This window comes from Ammospiza caudacuta, chromosome 2, assembly GCF_027887145.1.
Source record: "Ammospiza caudacuta isolate bAmmCau1 chromosome 2, bAmmCau1.pri, whole genome shotgun sequence".
Taxonomy (NCBI): Eukaryota; Metazoa; Chordata; class Aves; order Passeriformes; family Passerellidae; genus Ammospiza; species Ammospiza caudacuta.
The window spans coordinates 2,263,853-2,285,567 of NC_080594.1; the positions used below are offsets into that span (position 1 = coordinate 2,263,853).

At 39.4% G+C, this 21,715-nt stretch overlaps 1 long non-coding RNA gene across 1 annotated transcript in view; it reads right to left on the reverse strand.

The window, feature by feature from the left end:
- Positions 1–4,271: 4,271 nt before the first annotated feature.
- Positions 4,272–21,715, reverse strand: part of LOC131554905 (uncharacterized) — a 28,860-nt gene continuing 11,416 nt past the window's right edge. The window contains exons 2-3 of the long non-coding RNA XR_009274469.1: positions 4,642–4,765; positions 4,272–4,530 (exon numbers count right to left, since the gene is read on the reverse strand). This is a non-coding gene — a long non-coding RNA (uncharacterized LOC131554905). The remainder of the gene's footprint in view (positions 4,531–4,641; positions 4,766–21,715) is intronic.

Here is a 21,715-nt window from a genome sequence, read left to right on the forward strand (position 1 = left end):
TTTAGGGAATGGACAGGATCCCATTCTTCTCCAGGGACTTCCACAGCCCAGGCCTGCTGTGAAAGTAGTAAATTAAAGCAGTAAAGAAATGTCCAGCCAGGTTCTTCCCTCCCAATTCCACCTGGGCCTGTACACCCTGATCCCATCCAGAGCTCTGAAGGGAAAGGTCTCCCAGTTATCACACGTTTCCTCTCTGAGCCTGCATCTCCTATACTCTGATTTTCTCCACTTCATCACACCTCCCAGTAGTTAATCCCCACACAAAACCAGAAGCTGTTGTCCCTCATGGTGTGCTTCTCTAAAATACCATAAATATTTCCTATCAAAGCAGCCCCAAATTCTCGGGTGCTCTAAGATAGCTTTGGTTTATAAGCCAAGCATCACGTTACCCCACACTTTCACATCCATCACAAGCAGCTGTCAGTACAGCCTGAGCTGTGCTCTTCTTTAATGTTACTAAGTTTTTACTGGAATGGGGAAAAACCCTGATGTTTACAACATGAGGGTGAAAACAGTACGGCTGAGACTGCAATAAGGATGACATTGTAGCTCTAAGTGCTTTTCATTTTTTGGAAAGAAAGAAAACTAAAGAAAACCCTCCTTAAATTCATGTTGATAAGATCAACTTGTCTGGTCTACACAAGTGAACAAAAGATGGAAAAATAATGAAAACTAAATAGCAAATTCTCATTAATTTGAAAATTTAGGGCTGAAGAGGCAGCAGAGGACCTCCCCTTGCCAAAAAAACAAAGTGTTCCTTCAAATCCACCTCTAAGCTGAACGTTTTCAAACAGTAATTGGTAATTGCCATTGTTAGACTCTGAAGAACATATTCTTATTCATACCAGCCTGAGGAGCAGATTTCAGTTTGGCAGTTGAGAACATCTCTAGCTAAACTATAACAAAAAAATCTGTCAGTTCATCTACTTCCTTCAAAAATTGAGAACATTTACACATATATATAAGTATATATTTATGTATAATACTGATTTCAACTCAGGATAAGCTAGATAAAATGTCTCAGAAGTTGCTTTAGGGAAGAATTTTATGATTTCATAAAACAGAGCTCACTGCAAGACATGTAGAATCCTTAAACACTCCAATATAACTTCAGCTGTTTTATATATATATAGATATATATTATGGATACATGTAAATAATCCATATATATGCATGAAACATCAGATCTGATTACACCTAATAATTTATAGTCTTCCTCTAAATGACAAGTCCATTTAAACATTTAAACCCAGGAATAATGCAGTTTTCAAACACATTCATACACTTTTTATGATGAACTAGTTTCCAATCAAAGGCAAGAGCTCCCTCTAGACAACAGCTGGGGAATTTTTTCCAGCCTGTGTTTTAAGTGAACTTTGAAGAAAACAAAACAAAAGTAATGGATGTGGTAAGTCATTCTTTTAAGAAATATGGGACTCTGCCCCTAGGACCTACATTGAGAAAGAATCAATGGTTTGGGGAAGAAAAAAAAAATCAGCACATTCAGCATTTTGAAGTTACTTTTATCATATTATATGGAATTTTACAGGTCTTTTCCCAAAACTAAGAGCTCCTCACTCCTTTTCCCTCAGATTTCAGCCCAGAATTAGAAGTGCTCAGGTCCCTCCCCAGGATTTCCCTCTGCTTAGCCCTGAAATGTTCAGGTTGGAAAGCACAGATTGGTTTGAGGGTACTGTGCCAGTGTCAGAGCGACAGAATCTGCCCTTCAGGGGTCAAAGGGTAGAAATGGGCCTATATTTTCTAAAGAGGCAGAGACTAGAAAAAACAAGGCACAAGATTTAAATTACCTGGGGCAGCAGTTTTGGAACAACCTTAATTTGTTTCACCTGAATTTAAATACTTCCAGCTGTGCCAGGAATTGCCTGGATAAAGCTGTCTCAGTCCAAAGGAACAGTTTTTGCATCCCATCCCTCAGGACTCTCCTGTATTGGATCCCACATAAACCTCTTTGTGTCCACATCTCTGTAACATCACATCCTAAAGATTTTCTACAGTTTCCAGAATCTTTCTGAGGAAACACTTGATTATTCCTTTCCCTGCATGAATGCAGTATTAAGTTCTAATTAAAAATTAGATTTTCTTCTCCAGGACATTGCCTGCATTTTCAAGTGGCATTTTGAGCTCTTTATGGCACCCAGTGTGTTTGCACTTTTATGAGGAACATCGCCCATCAGCTGCTGGACTCCTTTCTCTTTTTAAATACCTTCACTATTCTCCACAAACATAGGATTGGAGATGTGCCTGCAATTTCTAAAAGGAAGAGTATAAGGCTCAGTCAAACTCAATTGAGCAGATCGGTGTTCTCCAACCTGGTCCTTCCCTCTTTGATAACTAAACCTTGCTCTGTACCAGTGATATTAACTTTATAAACCACCTCATTACACTTTTGCTGAAGATACCAAATATGTCAAATCCTCAAACATGTTTAGTACTTATTTTGGGCTGAATATCAAACTACTCCTTTTTGAGAAAGTGGAAAGTATTTCCTAAAACCACTGTAAGTCCAGAAATACCATTTTTTGTATGTGATATTATAATACCATATTTTGTATGTGATATTCCTTATTATTTGTATTTTGGTTTGCACAACTGGGCAAGTTCCAGTAAACTCTTCAGTGCTGACATATAAACCAGAGAAGAAATACTAATATCAACTTACCAGCTGGTTTGAGGGAATTCTAGACAACAATTAAAGTATCCATCACTGATATTTTCACATAGTGATTTGCATGTCTACATCAAAGCTGAAGAAATCAGAGTGATTTGAAGAAGTTTTTCTCTTCAGTAAATTAGTTTGGTTCTGATCACTGAATAGATTTAGCTTTTTCCAGTTAGAGTGCCTCTAAGCCATATATTTATCTATCTCACTAATGTGTAAAACACAAACATTTCTCACCATCTTTACAGAGTACTTTTGCAGTTCCTTCTATCAAAAAGGAAACTCTAGGATAAGGATGAGATTTCTATTCATGAGCAAAAATAAATCTTCACTTCATCTGACTGTTTTCTAAATATTGAAATCAAAATGGTTTCATACTGCTACCAAAAATTTTGCCCACCAAATTTTTACCCATTTTGTGTTAATGACTGTCAACATTTTTCCATGTTTATGGCCTTAATTTACAGCAAAATATTTCCCCACCACCACCACCACCCCTTCCAGTTTAGCTGCAGAGGCTGTAGGGGGTATTTGGGGCCCTGTTTATGACCCCCAGAAGACCCTAAACTGGAAAACACTGCACTGGGAATGTTCACTGCAAGCACTTAAACAAGCAAGTAAAAATAAAGGGTTCAAGGGAATCCTCATAGAACTTTAGGACATGATTTTCCAGCTGAAGCACATGGAGTTGGGCATCTCTGCATTGCACAAAAGCAAACTGTACACAGAAATTAAACCCATTTAGCTGATGAAAAATTATTAATTTGCTGAGCTCAGAGAAAGGATTGGCAAAAAACCCCAGAAGCACAAGGAGATGGTTCTGGTTAACAGACAGCAAGAGTGCACTGACATGTAAGCCAGCAATTATAACCCAAAATATCCACATGCCTGCCAAAAAATGATGTCAGGGTTTGGTGTTTGGTACATACCAAAATACCCCTGCTACCAGAAACAGAGGCATGTACGTGTGAACAGCAGATGAATTTCCCAACTTAATAGGGCCACACACCATGAAAATGGGTAAATGAATGGTCAGAATCACAACATACATTTATGTGCACTAAGATTCTGTTTAAAATGTTGAATATAGATTAGAGTTTGGCCTTGTTATTTGCTTTTACACACCTGGAAAACATTAATAAGCATTTAGTTTCCATTTTGTGGAAAAAAAGATCCTCCTACTTCAAGTAAAGACTTTATATCCAATTATGTAGAATAGGAACTACTTTTAACAATATAACTTCATGAACAAGACACATCTCTCTAGTTATGCACAGAGTTTAAGGGGATGCCATTTCCCTCTGTATAAATAACGATAGGAGGCTAAAAAGATTTTAAAACATGAGGAAACATCAAGACATTGTTTCTACAGGTTCCCTGAGAAGCTACACTAAATTCAGACTGGGGTTTTAAATATTCTGTGGGTATTCTTCCTCTTCCCAAGTAAGGTCTCAGCTCTCATTTGCTTTTTCCTAAATGTTCTGAAGAAGGCTGGCTCTAAATCTTCCTATCTTAAGGCTCCTGAATTGATATCAGAGCTTCAAACCCAAAATTACCCTAATACGGTTTTGATAGCATAGGCATGCTTTAATCACTGAAGTCTTTCTGTACATTTAAAAGGAATTTAAATGTACATTCACCCAGGTCTGATAAGCAAATCCAAGTAGTCTCTTCACAGGCAATTTCAGCTGCCTCGATGGAGAGATAACAGAATGGGGAGGTAGGAATCAGCTCATTCAAGAGACAATGGGCTGCAGACGTAAGACAAACACTAATCCAAAGTGCAGCAACGTAGTGGAAAGTCATAATAGATCCTGAATAACTTCCTTTTCCTCCCACACATCCAGGAGCTGAGAAAATATTGAGGGAAAGATGAGAAAATTCAGTCATTTTTCTTGAGTGTGGAGTCAAGCCTGTCTGCCCCTTGTCTCCCTCCTCCCAGTGGAAAAAAGCTCTGTTACCATCTCCTCTGCACAACTGGGGAGCATGAATCACTGCTGTTGAATAATTCCCCTACGCAGACGTTTCTACAAGGTTGCCAGCTTTGTGATTCTTTTACTGCCCTGCCTCCAGCGATTCCTGTACCTGTGAGAGAGAAGGAAACAACTGTGCTGCATCTGCCGGTGACTTATACAAGAGTCAGAGCTTAACTGGGAAAATAAGGCAACCCATTCCTGCACGGTTTGTGGAGTCATTTAGGATCCCAACCAGCTATCTCTGCAGCTTCCTGCAGAAAAGGAAGCAGATTATCCCCTAGTCTGGCACAGACTGGATTTTATGGAGGGTAAACTCACAAACAAGGAAAGAAGATGCTCTACCTTCCTTCACCACCTGTCCCCATTGTGTTTGTACTCCTTGTTGAAACATTGCACCGCACAGTGTACTCACCACCTGGCTGTGTTGCAAGCCCCATAAAGTAATAAAAAAAGTGGTTTTCAGAAACAGGATAATGACTTTCAAACACAGGATGGTGACACAAATTTCAAAAATAGGACTGCCCCTTTTTCAAAGCCCTTGACTGAGCATCTTTTTCCTACAAGGTTTTGCAGGCAGTGACACCATGGAGCTAAGAATGGAAATAGCCACAATAGTGATTACAGCTGTGCAAGTGCTTCCCAATCCCATTCACACGGAAATCTGCTGCCTTTCTGGGGGATGAGCCTCATTCACACTCCTCAAGACAAAAGTGAGTAAAGAGGGACCCCTCGGTGAAGGGTCACCTCATCCTGAGAAGTGCTATGACATCCTTTGTGCATGATTCTGCCAGAAAAAGAGGGAGAAGTGGAGTTCAAACCATCTAGGGAAGAGAAAACTGGGGGAAACACCAAAGATTTTTGTTCAGCTCCTCAAAAAATGGTTGAGCAGCCTTTGAACTGTGGATTTGTATTTGGGGTGTGCTCAAATACACTTCATTGGAACATGCTGAATTCACAATACATCCTTATGAAATCTGAGCCTCTAAAAACTGGTGAAAGTCATGCAGATTTTCCCAGGGATCTTTTGTTCTGTCTCAGGAAAGGGAATATCCTTTCCACCCTCAATGTGCTGTACCTACATCCGACATCCTGCCCTCATAAAAAAGCCCAGAGTGGGGAAAGACTACACCTAGAGTAGGAAATTAAATCATGCCCAGGCCTATTCCTGGGCACTGGTGATGTGTTCATGGAATTAAACAGCAGGACCAGTCAGTGACTTTTTGGCCTTCACTCTCCCAAAGGACTCCTGGTTTAAGCAGGGCACATTGAAAAGCTCAAAAGCTCAATGAAATCAGCTTTTTCCATTTCAGAAAAGTCATGGTGGAAAAACTGCATGAAGCTGAGGTCTGAACAGCCACCTTAGAACTTCATTGCCGTGTGCAATTTCATGTGTAGGTCAAATATGCCCACACTTGTAAATCCTGTGTTATTATCTTTACATGACAGGTGGGAAATTGATAATCTAAAAGACAGATTATCAGGGAACATGTCACCCTGAAATAGCCCTGTAAATCAAACAGGCTGGCCAAGGCTGAACAGGAAGGAAAGTGATGAAGCAGGTTATTGGACAAAGATGTCCTGAGTGCCTGATTGTCACTATGATCAACAGATTGTCCTCCCTTCCCTTCAGTGCCACTACATTGATGCTATGCAAAAACTTTAAACTATGCAAAGACTACGCAAACAAATGAAAAGAGACAAATCTAGTAAGAATTGAAAATCAAGATGTGTGCTTCTGAAAAACATTTGCTCTTCTGCTTGACTATGCTAATTATAATGGGAATCAGAATGTAGGTTATTTAAACCCTTCACAGGAGTGACAGTAAAGATATTTGATTAGTGCAGCTAGGGCAAACAATAATAATAATTGAAGAAATACCTTGTGCCCCTGCTGATCTCACACACCAGGTGTCCTGCCTTTCATATAATAGAAAATAAAAACGCTGGTTTAACATACCGTCATATTTCTCAGATAATCTCAAGTCCACAAAATACAAAGGTTAATGATAGGTAAAACCAGCATCACACTATTCTGCATTCCCAAAATTTCAGATAATGACAATTTATAGTGAGAAAGAACTAGAGAGCACAGTAAGTTTTATTCTTAATGAAACACCAATCTGCTGATTTGGAGGATCTGGATATCTCTCCACAGGGAATATTCGAAGGAACAATAGGGAAAATGTGAATTTGCTATCAAGTGCAGTTATCCAGGGAGCTGCACAAAATCACATTACCATGCAGCATCTATGAGGAGGGGACTGCCAGAACAGCAAACTGAGCCTCACTCAGCTTTGAATCAACACAATATTTTAAGTTTGCCAGTTTCTTTGGCAATTCAGGGATGTTAAGGAAAAGATATCCTTTGAACAAGAATGTTTAGAGCATGTACACATCAGGATCCAGTGTTTGCAATCCTAATTTCACATATATCAAGAAAAAAAATCTAGAAAATTTCCAGTATGTACTAAAATGTCCTGGTAAATTGCTATTGAAAGTGCTGAGGAGCAATGATAGGACTATCCCAATGAAATGCTTTAATCCTGTATTTCATCTGTATTTCCTACACATTTACTTTTGGATTTTAATAAGTGCAAATTGTAATTCAGTACAACAGAGGGGAGAAATACACTTGAAAATTGTCCACAAGAACAGATATACAGCAGACGTTTTGGGCTTTAATAAAATAATAGATAGACCTGCCAAAATTACCAGGCACGTGGGGTTTATTTCTGAACAGCAAAGACAGCTTCAAGAATTTTAAGGCCTTTCTGAAGGGCTGAAAAATGCAAATCCATGAAGAAGTGAAGTACCAACATTGTTTGATCAAAAGGAATTGGTACCAGAAAGTTCAACACTCCCAGAAAACATGCAAATCTCAGCCTTCGTAACAAGGCAAAGTGGATTCTAGAAAGAGGGATGATAGAGAAGGGAGATAGCTTGCTGAATTTCCCCTCTTGCTTTCTGCACCCTGATTTTTACCAGTGCCACCCTTTGCAATCTTGGCAGATATGTGCTCTGAAAGTCCCTCTGCACCCCCTCAAGGCAAAAATAAAATTAAACTGAGAATGAAATCTCTCTGAAATCAAGAGGGTTATTCCTATTTAAGTTAACAGCTGGTGAGTAGCAGCATGGCTATCACATCTTGATCATGCTAACTTGTTTTACTACTTGAGTCCCACAAATACACCCAGATTTTATAGCTTACTACTTGATTAACCACCTAAACTTCTCAATTTCTTATTTTCTATCAGAGTACATTGCAGTCCAGTGTCCAAGCCTTTGTTATCCAAGTTTCTGCACTGCTTAAAATGTAGTCATATCACTACAAGATATTTATGGAATTTTACTCATTCAAAGCTGAATTCCCCTTACACTTCTGGTGCTCTGCTGCCTCATTTCACAATTCTCAACAGCCTGTGTGTCTCCTGGTGGATTATTGATTTTGCTGTTTCTGGGCAGCGTTTTGTTGGGCAGAGAGATTCCTCTAACTTAATATTGAAATAATCCTTGGTCATTTTTATGATCCTTTAACCAAGTCTGCAGCATTGAACTAGTTAATTTTAATGGCTCTTTTAAAATAGCATTTTTCATCACTCCCAGTGTCTCTCATATAGCATTATTTATTCTAACCAATATTTACTTAAACTCTTGCCATTAGATATCTTGTAAACATGGACAGAACACTTGTTACTCATCTCACATGAATTTAAAAATAACGATTTATATTAAACGGCTATTTAAACAATATTAGATGAATCCAGGAACATCTTCCGAGTACTCTACGGACAAACTGATTTATAAGGTGAAAACTGGAGAGCACAATGCACCTCTTACAGCCAAAAATTCTATCTCAAACCAGATGGATGAAGGAACCTAATTCATAAGCCAATAATCTTTTTATTGCCATAGTTAAGAATTGTGTCTCCCCAGTTTACAGTCAAGAGCTCCAGAGTTGCACTGCTCTATTTTGGTCCTCTCCCACTTTTTGATTTTAGATGCTCTCATGGTTCAATCACTCCTGTAATATTCAGCGTTTCTTGGACTATTATGTTGGTTTTTTGCTGTAGCTGTGACTTATTACTCCTGGCTGCATGCCAGGAAGGGATGGAAGATGAAGAGGTGGCACTTTTTGATATTGCTGGTATGGCTGAACAGACTTCCTGAGGGCCAGGCACAGACCTAGGAGCTGACTGGGTTTTTAAAGAAAATGCTGGGTTAGTATTATTCTCTTAAAGATTCTGTCTTATAATCCATACAATTTTTGATCTTTTAATAACTGTATGGATATAATACACCTGTTACTTTGTACCTTTAATACACAGAAATTACACTAAATATTAATTCTATATTATCCCTATTCTTTCAAACTTCCACACAGGTCAAAGTCACCCCTACAGATACTTGTTATTATTTCCAGTCTGTTATTTTGATGGATAAACTGATTTCCCAATTGATCCCCCTCAAGGGACAAACCAAAAAACCATAAACCCCAAAAGACAAAATTTGAAGATTGAAGAGCAATTGAATTGGACATTTGGACACCAACAGAATTTTTGAAGTGATTCATGGTGTCTTCAAATGGGCAGATGATCAAATCAGAACCTTATGGTTTCACTCAGAGCTTTGGATTCATATTAAGAGGTATTCATATTTATATTCACATTAGATGTACATAACTCTTACAGAAATCCAAACAGCACAGCCTTTCTGAAACCTCAGAGCACTAATCCAGGAACATGTTATAAAAAACAACTTGACCTGGATTTCCCTTGGAAAATTCAGCTTTTGTTTATGCCTCTGATTCTTTGCCTTTTGAACTATTAGTGAACATATTGGACTCTTTTGAAGGCTTTGCAGATTTTCCTCCTTTCCTTCACAGCATCTCAGACTGGAGAAGGCTGAAAGGAACCTCTAGAGATTTACTCCCAGCAGAAATGGCCTGTTCCCCATTTGCCTTTCAATACCTCCACAAAACGCAAACTCCAGTAGCTCTCTGGGGAAACTCTTGGACTGTTTGTCCGCTCTTACAGTAAAATGGTGCTTGGCTGGGTTCAGAGGGAATTTCTGGGCTTTAATTTGCATCAGTTGCCTCATTTATCCCTGTCTCTGGCAGGGCTGAGGTCTCATTCCCACGTTAACCCCCATACAGAATATAATTTTTGTGCTCTTTCCTAGGTTCATTCCTCTAAGCCAACACGTACTGGGAGGACCAGAAGTGAACACCTGACTCCAGGTAACTCTTTTCCCTGGAACAATAATTCTGTTGGCAGCAGCTCCTGGTCCTGATAAGGTTATTTTAATTCTTTGTATTCCAGTGCAACCAACAGTCCTGACTGGATCACTGTTGCTCAAAGGGGAAAAAACCTGAAGAATCTTAATTTAGTAGCTTGACATTCTTATTCTGCATCAAGATCCCAATGTTCAATTCCCAACTTGCAAGTGTAGGCAAAATATGCTTTTATCTATAGAAAAATAGGGTGTAGTCTGGAGAAGCTGAGTAATTCACTGATGATCAGTCTTGGCTACAGTGATGAATATTTATTGTTTTCCCTTAATAACTGTTTTTAAATAATGTCCTTGCTTTTGATGATTTAGATCTAAAAAGAACTCAACTGCTTTCACTTGACTTATTAATGATGGACAACAGTTGTTTCAAAAATTATTCTACTGCTTTACTCAGTTCTGAGATTATGGGCACCCTATTCATACACCTCAAAAATTCCCCCTTTCTCATTAGGAGTTTTCACATGACTAAAATAAAATACTGGTGAATCAGAGCTCCTCTCCTCTGTCTGCACGGTTTCTGATATACTCAGTCTATACAGAAAGCATTTTAATTATGAAGTTTAAGTCCTGCCTTTCCAGAATTCACGGCTCACTTAGGTGCTTGTGTTTCTTAATATATACTTGTTAAATTAATTTGTTTTCCACAGAGAAAACACCTCCATATTTCCATCGTGTTTAAAAAAAGTTTTCCACTAAGAACTCTGCAGAAGAGTAGGGCTGGTTTTGACAGCGCCCTTTTGAAATCCTCACCTAGACACAGCTCCTTCACAGAACCTGTATTCTAAAAGCAGAATTAAAACTGCTGTTTCCTATCTCACCTGATACCTGTTTCTTTTCCCTCTCAGTAAAAAGTTCAGGAGACAAATATCTCCCCAAAATATTAATGCAGGAGCAAAACAAGAAAAATCTCTGGCCATCAGATAATCTCCACAACTTTCTGCTGTTATTTTCTGCCAAATAAACGACATTATGTAAGGATTTGTTTCAATATCTTAGCCTCTCTAGGAGAAGAACTCCACAAGATGAGTCAAAAACTGTGGAAACTTTTTGAAAGGTTTCCAAAGAAAAAAAAAAAAAAGTCAGAGCAACAGCAGCATTCAGGTAGGTCTTGCATGCTCTCACACCCACTGCAAACATGATTACACAGATACTGGTCCAATATCTTTTTTTAATTAAATACTTAAAAAGTTCAGAACAGCTCTTGGGCTGGAGAACTTATTATCACTTAGTACTAATGAAGAAAGGCTTGTTTCAATTTTAATTAAGGTTTGGTTTGGGTCTCTTTGTTGGATTTTTCTTACACTACGAAGATGTGCACCTCCTAATTCTAAACACTTATTCTATGAGGCCCTTAAATATCTGCTTTGTTTTAAGTGGGTACTTAGAGGCTTTCTCAAATAAGACTAGGTCCTAAATGATTAATCACATGCCAAAATAAACTCAGAAATCTGTAAGCTGGAATCATGTATTTGGTTTAGCTTTTCAGCACAGTGCATGGAATGAAGAAAATGCTTCTCCTTTTTTGGCTCCACTCAAGTCCAACTGCCCCACACCTGAGGCTAGAGCTGCTTTACTTTTCCCATCAATTTACCCAAAGGATTTTTCTGGACACTCCTCATCTCCCAGTTTGTTACCCCAGAGCAGCTACAGCCTAAACTTCCTATGGAGGGATGGAATCCTTTTGCCCCAAACATGGATTTTTTCCTTCCACTGTGGAGCAAAGGCCTTGTTAGGCCTGGCTTTAGCTGCAAACCCAAAACTGTGGGTTTGAAGTGAGGAGAGGATGATGGAAGAGCCAGGTTCTGATGAAAGGGAATACTATTTGTTATTTTCAGCCTTCCTGGGCTGGTTTTCCCAGATTCCACCAGGGAGCACCACGCCTGGCAGGGCTGATTAGACACTCAGGCTGACACTGGAGATCCCTGCAATTCCTTGCTACCTACACTTCTTGCTATTTAAATCTAAAAGATTTCAGAGCAGGAATGGAACAGGACAAACGTTTTAAACTCCATATATCCCTTACCTGTTTCTTTGCAGGTGGAAATTTCAGTTCTAGTGGCTGCTGTGAATACAATGTTTTGTTTAGGATTTTTTTTTTAACCATAAATCATGTCAGTAAAATGCTTTCAGATATACCTTTTCTAGTCTCAACTCACTGCAGCCCAGAAATATTTTAATATCTATAAAGCACATCAACCTTAAAAGAAATAAAAATTGAGACAAGATGTAAAAAAAAAAGGAAAAAACCATACCAATGAAATTAAGCCTTAATTTTTCACTAATTCTTTCATGAATATTAACCCTAGTATTTCTCTTGAGATGGTTTTAATTCCAAATATAGGTAATTTATTTTACTACATTTTAATGGTTTTTTAAAGATGAAAAGAATTGCTTTTAGGAACACATAGTCCATGGTGTGCTTTAATTGCCACTGACAAAGAAAAGCTTATAAAACACCCAAGGATTATTTGTAACATCACCTTCCCAGGTATTTTCTAAAACACAACTTCAATGTCTTAGAAGAAAAAGTAATCCAAGATAAAATGAGATTTTGCTTGAGTTTTCCATCTTTTTTCTCAGTCACCTTCCACTGAGCTAAGCCACACTGTTGGTGGGAATTTCCATTCACTGGATCTTGCAAAGAAGTCTTGAATTACTTGATTCAAGGTAATAAAAAAAGCAGATACAGTCCAAATAGCTTTATTTGTTTGACATAAAGAGAAAGGAACTGTATTCATGATTTATAAAATATGTTCAAACTCTCTCACAAGGCCATTACAGTTCATAAATGCTCCAAATTCTCTCCTGCTTCAATAACAACCCGTGGCTGTTCTACACATGAAAGTCTACATGGAAAATACAGGTCTTCATTATTTGGATTCCCATGTGATCCACCCCTCAACTTGGTTTAGAATCTTTTTAAAATACAACAATTGAGAAAAGGAAAAAACAATAGGTTGTACGTTTTTATCCTGAAATGAAATAAATTTGCATCCACAGCACTTGGATTCACATCCAAGCTTGAAAAATTCAGAGAGAGCCAGTCAGCCACCTGCAAATACCCACAGCAAACTGCTCTGATTCTTGATTTTCTGAAATCTCAGGAAGAGCCTTAAGTTACCCATGATTAATTTCAAAACTCATGGATAACTTAAGGCTCTTCCTTTCATTTTATAGATTCTAGTGGCAGACTGCATGAGGTGGGGAAGTGGCAGGACAATGCCCAAGAGCAAGTTATTCTAATCAATGCACAATAAAATCTAAACTATTAAATATATAAAGCACCGTAAGCACTTAGAAACATCCTAAGAATTAGTTACCCTTTAAAAGAAATTATTTTCACAACAAGAAGTCCAAAAACCCCCTGAACCCCATTTAACTGAAAACTGCTCAATTCTAGAGCAGCTACATTCTGTCCTAATTTGTAGAAACGGCAAGAAAATATTAATTCTGCTTCATGAAGTGACTTAGTACTCCTCACTTGATTGCAAATTCTGCAACATTTCAAAGAGAATTGTAAAAAAGAAAGAAGTACCGGCATTTCTAATTCCACTTTATTTCATTTTAGGGCTTGGGTAAGGGCCAGGTAGCAGAAAGATTGTGCTTTGCTTGGACTACCATTCCCAAGAAGACCAAAAGGACCTGAGAGAAAAAGGAGCAGCAAGTTCTGGGGAAAGGTGATCATTGATTTAACTTCCAAAAGCTGTGGGAGCTCCCTTTTTCAGAGTAAGAAAACTCTGCCTAACTCCTCTCTCTTTTTAAAGAGCAGTTCAGGAAAATAACTACTGCCATTAGCAACAGAGTTTTTAATGCACCAAAACGCAAAAAAACTAAACGGGAAAAAAAATTAACTTACTCAGAAGACTTAAAACACTTGAGGATATTTGTGATGGAAAAATTTTAGTCAGCACAATTTTTATGGAATTTCACTCATGGTTTGCGATATAAAAAGCACCTGAAGGCCCCAGACCTGATTCTTAACTACCACGTGTGTGGTGTGGACAGAGAATAATGGAAAGGAGTTAAGGGAAAAGGTTATTCATACTGCCAGTAGTCAGCCTTGGACTGGATCAAGAGATAATAGAAAATACAGTGGTAAAAGAGAAACCAACAGCTGTATTCTGGGAAAAGACTAAGGAAAACAAACGTCAGAAAAAGAGAAAAAAAAATTACAACAGTGAGAACAGCGAATTCTGTCAGTGATATCTTGGAAGAAAGTGAAAATGCAGAAGCAGTGAAACCACCATGAGGTTACAACTCTCTGGAAACATTCGTGTCTGCTTTGGCCTGGCTTTCCTTGTCAAGTGCCTTTTCCAGAGGGAGGGGAGCTCCTCCCTGCTCCCGTCTGCGGCTTTGGACCGACCCTTCCAAGGAAAAGCTCAGAGCTGCTGCTCCAAAACCCTGCAGGGAGCAGAGATCTGTGCCTCAGCTCTGCCGTGCTCATGGCATGAGGCTTCCCAGCCAGCAGCCACCCTCCTGTCAAGTGCAAATTAGAGCAGTCTCAAAACACAACTGGTTTATACTGGTTAAATGTTGCAGGAAACAGCTGGAAAACAACCCAATGAAGCTCTGTCTTGTTCCTGTTGCTGCCTGATTCTCCTCACCTTTTTGCTGGGAGACAGGAGTGCTTTTAGCCCCAGCTGTTCAATGGAGTTCAGTGATGACATTTAATTCTCCCAGGAATTATGCAAAAGCTATAAATGCTCACCTTAGATAAGATAAAGAAACTTCAGAGTTACAGAATTTCAGTTCTAAGGCTACTTTTAACCTGACACAAGTGTCATCTTCCAGCTACCAAGCTTCTTCTTGAAGTTCTCTAAAACTCCAGCCAGAAGGAAAGCCATGCATAGGGGTTTTTCCAAAGCTCTAATGTGTGGTTGCAGTCAGAAAAAAGACGTAGGAAAACTAAGTGAATAAAAACAAAAACAGGGACTATTTTTTTCAAATAGATTACATAAAGAAGTAAAAGGAGTATTTCACAAAACTAATTCCAAGTAATAGAATTGTCAGTATTTCAAAGAGGCAAACAACCAGAGTTTTGGCTCTTTGATCATTAACCTTGGTCAAGTTTCGTTAAGGCAAAGATCATTCTTTCTCAAGGAGTTATTAACACTTACAGAGAGAAAGGTACAATAGCTTTATCCAGAACAAGGTGAAAAGGGCTTTTAGCACATACAGAGGCTCAGAGCTGTTTGTAAAACCTCAGCCATGGAAGCAGAAAGGCGATTTAATTTCATTTGGCTGCTTCTGCACAGATCCCCAAACCAATCATTTGTGTCATCCATTTCTCGAAATATCAGTATTTTTCAACTGGGAAGTGATTTTCTGAAAAATAATTGATTATATACCACTTGAAAACCTATGCCCAAGGAATTAAAAACTGGGCATACTTTTGATTCAGATAGAAATACTTCAATTCAGAACTGCCAAAATTGTTCCCCACTGCTCACCTAAAGAGTGACCCTTTGTTGCCATCACTTCCAGATTTTCTTATTATTTCTTTGTCACATAAAATTGCGGCAGACTGGAGAGTTTCTTCTCCAGGGAAATTTTTAAAACCCCAGGCAAGCAGATGTTGGTTGGTACAAGTAGCCCGCATGATCTAAAACACTTGAGGGTGGTTTTATCTGGTTTTATCTGCCAGAGATTAAGACGTCTCTCTGACAGCCTGCCTGGACATATAAAGAGGGTAAGGAATAATGCACATATAAAAGTGTACCAAATGTCAGAGCCAATATTTCCACTGAAAAAGAAATGAGAAACTGGTAATAATGTAATGGTTCACCAAATGAGAGTTATGTTTCTGTTACCACACAAAAGGTAATGTTCCTTAAGATTTTTTTCTCCTCTTCATTTCCATGATCATAGATAAGCCAATGCATTCACAAAAGAAATTAATGCAATATTTTAAATAAATTGTGCATTCAGTGTCATTAACCTGCATGCCTGAGGTGGCCAAATATACAACAGCAAAAATGTGGCTTTGATTCTACTTACAGACACAGGATATAGTCTGTCTAGACCATCAAATAACGCACCTCTAAAGTGAAAGTTGTACATGTGAGATTGCATCTCTGAAATGAGAACTGCTGCAGGAATATTGGCCAGACAAGGGAAAAATTAGATTCCTTTACACTGTCCTATTTTTTTACCCACCTACCCTTCCAGCCAGACCATTGGAAACCTTAAAAATGGTGAGTTTGCAGTCTATTGGATATGTCAGCTTTTCACAGAACATAATCAGGTACCACCTGCTTTCCTCTAACACCCTGGAAAAATGCAGATTTTTCATGGCATTTGATGCCCAAATTATAAGAAAGCAACACAGAATGGAAAATAAATGATCCAATTTGAATCTTAACAACCCACAACAAAGCTAAAAACTTACAGGCTTAACGTTTGTATAAAATTTCAAATAACCTTTTCTGATTTTTCTGTTATCTCAGCATGATTTTAACAAGCAAGCATGGATCCAGATCCACTGAATCTTGGCCTAGGAGATGTCAGAAATGTGATTAAAATCTTCAATTTAAGGACTCATTTTGTTTTCTCCATTTGTAGTGCAAGGTCATGAGGAAAACCTCTTGTGCCCAGCAGCGCAGCTGATGCCTAAAGAAGCAAAATACACCCAAAGAATTAGAATTCAGGCAATAACAGCCAGGAACTCTCTTAAAACCCTGCATTCCCTTCAACATCCTTGTGTTTTATTTTATGCATCAGGGAAATAACAGAGGACATGTAGACTTGAGGAAGTGTTTAAGCAAGTGGTGCCCTCACTGATCCTGCAGCCAAGACATCATCCCTCAGAGATCTGTATGGCTGCAACAATTTCTAGCTGCAGAACATATTAATATGGGCCCACAATAAACATGCTCTCAATGCAAAGATCACCTGGAGCCTGGCCTGCCCACGGCAATAAATGAAGATGAAAATCTCTCAGAGGATGTTTGGGGTGCCAAAGAGGTGAGGAAGGGGCTCAGCAAGGACCTAAAGCTCTTCTCAGGGAAAAGGGCAAGCACCTGCCTGTCACAGGCTCATCTGGCCAGCAAAAAGGGAAAGAGAGGAGCAGGTTTGAGGCAGGAATGCTGAGGAGGACCTGACTGGGAGAAAGGAAGGTGAGCAGGCAGAGAACACATGAGTTCCTGTGTGTGTCCTGGCAGCAGAGTGAGGAACAACAAAGCTCTGCACACACCAAGCCAAGCCCATGAGCTACCAAAGATCCTGGACATGTGTCCAGCCTGCAGAGCTGTCTCTCAAAGCCTGTGCTGGATTAGACAAGGCAGGGAAGAACAGGAAGAGAAAAAGGAAGGGGGGAAAAAAAGAAGGAAAAACGGAAGGAAAAAGCTGCAACACACCATTTTCAGGCTTTGCAGTTTTTATGCTTTAAACAATATTGCTCTAAACCCACTGACCTACAACACCTTCAGTAGGGTTATTTGGATAGCTAGCAGAGTCAAAACATCTGATCTTTAGCAGCCTCTCTAAATAGAAAACAACATGGATACAGTGAAGACCATACATGCACTTGATGCAAGACTACCAAATACAAATTTGGGGAGAAAAGTAGCATAAAAACACATCTTATGTCTCACCCTGCCAAAAACACACTCTTTCATAAATGCACACCAATTATTAAATAGTTTTGACACAGCTGCCATTATTGTAAAAATATTAAAGAATTTAAGTATTATTTTCAATCCTTTTTCTACTGTATTTTTTTCTCACTGTGAAAACTCAGTTGTTTTAGGACCATGTTTGGGTAGGTTCTGTAGTAAATCAAAGCAATCAGGAGAAATTGAAAGAAATGAAAAGTTAGTAAATAAATACTGATATTTCATGAGAGCAGAGGGTGAAATTGCCTTCATCTTTAAGTGATTTACAGAAACTATTTTCTGGCAAGCCATTATGGCTCAATTCCCCTTTGGGATATCAGCAGTGGTAACAGACTGCATGTCTACCATGGGTCTACAGGAGCTCAGTGAATTCCTCTTAAAATCTGCAGCAAAACCAAGGAAAGTTGGTCCAAAGTAACAGCCCTTACTTTTTGGCTTTAATGCCTGGAAAAATTAGAGGCTCCCACTCAAGCAAACATTGGGTTGTGTTCCCTAAAAAAAAATCAGTTTTTGCTGGGAGTATGTGTTTGGTTATAACCCTAATCACATGTTGGACCAGTGGCCAAACCTTTACTCCTACATAAGAGTCAAAATGTTTATTTCTCAGCAAATTCCAGCTGGTCACTGAGGATATTTGATGGATGAGGCCTCTGCCAGTTAATTGACAGAGCACTGCTGGAAAAGCAGTTTACACTTTGGCAAATGAAATGATGCTTCCCAACATTTTTTCAGAAGCCTGTTAACAAAATTGTTTTCAGTTCTTTTCCTGAGAGCACAACTGGAAATGATTGCTGCTCTGATTTATTGTTTATTTGGGGGGGATAAGTAGAGGATATCTGGGTACCTGAGCAGAAATCAGGTAGACAAAGCTGTACATGGCACCAATCATTAGAGCTGGGTACAAAAGCAGATTCCATAATTACCTCTAGTCAGGATCTAGAGAATTATACAGAGGTGCATTATAGCAAATGTTTCCTTGGCAATGTTGTAATAACGTGTGGGAAACAAAAAGCAAAATCTGAGCCAAAGTTCAAACAAAGTGCAGTGAAACAGGCACATAGAAGTACTCAAGGCTTAAGCCACCTGTGTAAATGACTGGAAATATCTCATTCCCCATTGTATTTGCTTTCTCTTTCCACACCAATTCCCCCTACATCAAGTGGTGACTAATGGTGACAGTCATTAACAGGTTTTCTGTACAAATAAACTTGACTTTGTATTTCAGTTGCCCTACTTCCAAGTGAAGGAGAACACAAGTATCTGGTGGTGATAAGTTATCCATTCTGGAAACATTCAGGAAAGCAAGCTTTTTGATATTTAATATATATCACTGATGTAAAAATTCTGAACTCTGATTTGTGGATAGGCTGTAAGGTTGGTTTTTTCCCCATATTAAAACAGGGAAAACAACTCACAAGGTACCAGACTGCAAGACAAGACAGATTTTCACACATCCAGAGAAATCATTAAGGTTTGGAGCATCTCTGTAGCAGCCCTAAAATGAGGAGCACCATTCCCAAATCATGACAGCTGGCCACAGAGCACTGGGGAAAAAGAGAGGCACATTCAGGGAATAAAAAGCTGGAGGAGATTTCAGCAGGAAAACTGAACCTGTCTGTACTATGCTGGATGGAAATAGTTTAAAAATGCAGAATAAGCCCATAAAACTGCTCAGCTAATCAGAACTACAGCAAGAGCCAAAACATCCTTATTCATTTCACACTGATGACAGCTCAGGAGGACACAGCAGAGCAACCACCACCCTGCCCAAGCCTGACATTTACAGTCTGGCACATCAGGAACAGTCTCTGAACCAAGCAAAGCCATTCCTGGAAAAGTGCTATTACCTGGAATGTGGGAGAATTAAAGGCATCTGCTACTGATTTTCGGTCATCCCAACAGAAAAAAGCTGCAATTAGTTTTCAGAAATTACAACTAAACCATGTGGAAAATGTGTCAAGCTCAAGACAGAGCTGCCCTCCCTAGCTCTCATTTCTTTTATCCTCAGTTTTTTAAGATCCTATTTACCATCAGCAAGGGGCAGACATTAATGACCTCTCTAAGCCAAAAATAAAACCCCCACAATGTGAACACAGAAAAAGTTGGGAAAATTTGTCACCTCCAGGCAATCCCTACAGTACAAAATGACTCACATGCAGTTTGGGGGCCTGGTGTGAAGAAAGCTGAAATGGTTGTAAACTTTAATTAATCAAATAGGACACCCACAAAGACAGATGTTTGTGACTCATGCGGCCACACTGGGTGCCCATTTCCCCTCTCATTCCATAAAAAAGTAAAGCTAAGTCCATACAAACCATTTATAGAATCCCAACAATCTGGCTAGAACTTTCATTTCTCTATAAGAACAGCACTGAAGTTGTGAAAATAAGATAAAAGAAAGGCAATGCATAGGTTTTCTATTTCCTAAAGCTTCTTTTGTGCCTGCTAGAGGGGCATAATAGTACGCAATTAAAACACGAGCAAAAACACGGCAGAAGAGTCAGTAATCATAGATGTTTCTGCGGTCACTACCTTTTAGCTTAGGTATTATCAAGGAATCACAGGATGGTTTGGGTTGGAAGGGGTCATAAAGATCATCCAGTTCCACTCCCTGCCATGGGCAGGGACACTTCCCACTGTCCCTGGCTGCTCATAGTCCCACCCAGCCTGGCCTTGGACACCTCCAGGGATGGGACAGCCACAGCTTCTCTGTGGCTCTCCAAACCAGTGTCTCATCAAGCTCACTGTGAAGAATTCGTGATAGCTTATCTAAACCCATTTTTTCTCCCAGTTTGGAGCCATTTTCCCTTTTCCAGTGACCCTGGGAAGCTGCAACAGACACAGCTCCTGTTCTGGGTGATTTAAGATGTCTTGGTCCCCTCAGCCATGTGAAAGCTGCTGTCTATCCACACTCCAACAGTGGGACAAGGAGAGGCAGACACACAGGCACAGACTAAACACAGCAGCTTGGTGAGCACCTGCATGAGTGCAACTGTCCTCATTTTCCTAAATATAGCTCTTATCAATGTCTGCATCTAATATTGCTGTGGGCCAGTTGATAAGCTGGGTCTGTACCCATGCTGCTCCTTTCTAAGAACACAACTCCACAGGCAGCCCCATCAATTCACACTGTGCCCATCTTTAATCCAATCATTGCTCAGGGGGGGCACAGAGGGAGAGAGGAATGTCACATCCCATTCCCCAGCAGATTACCTCACCAGATCACTGCCACTCTGACTCGCACAAAAACCATAACCACACAAAAATAAACTTTGTTTACAGCAAGCTGCTCCTATACATCTCCTCCTGCTGCCACACATTCCAGCATGATTAATCCTCATCAGGTGAAAGATTCTCTGCTAATACGTGCATTTGGGAGCCAGCCAAACCCAACAAGGGTTTGGCATCAACAGTCTCACTGACTTCACCTCACTGCTGGTGAGGACAAACTCCTCTGTGTTTGTCTTGCAACTGTAGGTGCTACAAGACAATAGATCTATTTATATTGGTTATAATTAAGGTACTTATTTTAAAAAACTAAATAAATAAAAGGAGGCAGACTATGAGTTGCTAAGGCAGAGGCAGACATTGGAAATTTCTCCACCCAGTAATCCCCTGGACCATTTTAACTTTCTTTTATGAACAATTGTCTACCATCTCCCAAGAATGTGGGAAACTATCGGGTGATCTCCTTATCTGGAAAAAATAAGCTGACAGCAAAATAAGCAATACTCCTTTTCCTGTCTGGGCATTGAGGGTGCCAGAGATGGGCAGAAGTCACTGACATCTACTGCAGATTTGTACTTGCAAAATACACAGCAGCATTTAATAGAAACTGAGATAATTTTTAAAAACTCTATGACAAAGACAGTACCTATGAATTTTCTGTGGCTCCCAACTGAGCAGCAACCTACTCCCCTCATGCAAAATCAAGCTCCATGTTGTACAGGTGACATTCTATTAACCATGGCTTCAAAAAATCCATATTCCCTTTACTTGGCTGTTTTCCACAGGACTGGGATAGAAGTAGCACTTGTCATCTATTAATCTGCCATTTGGGGTTCTCATGTTTATTCTTCTCTGGACAATTTTCTGAGCCTACTCTTAAAAGATCTTTAGAAAACAGGTGCAGGGCTTCCATTTAAACATGGACTTAA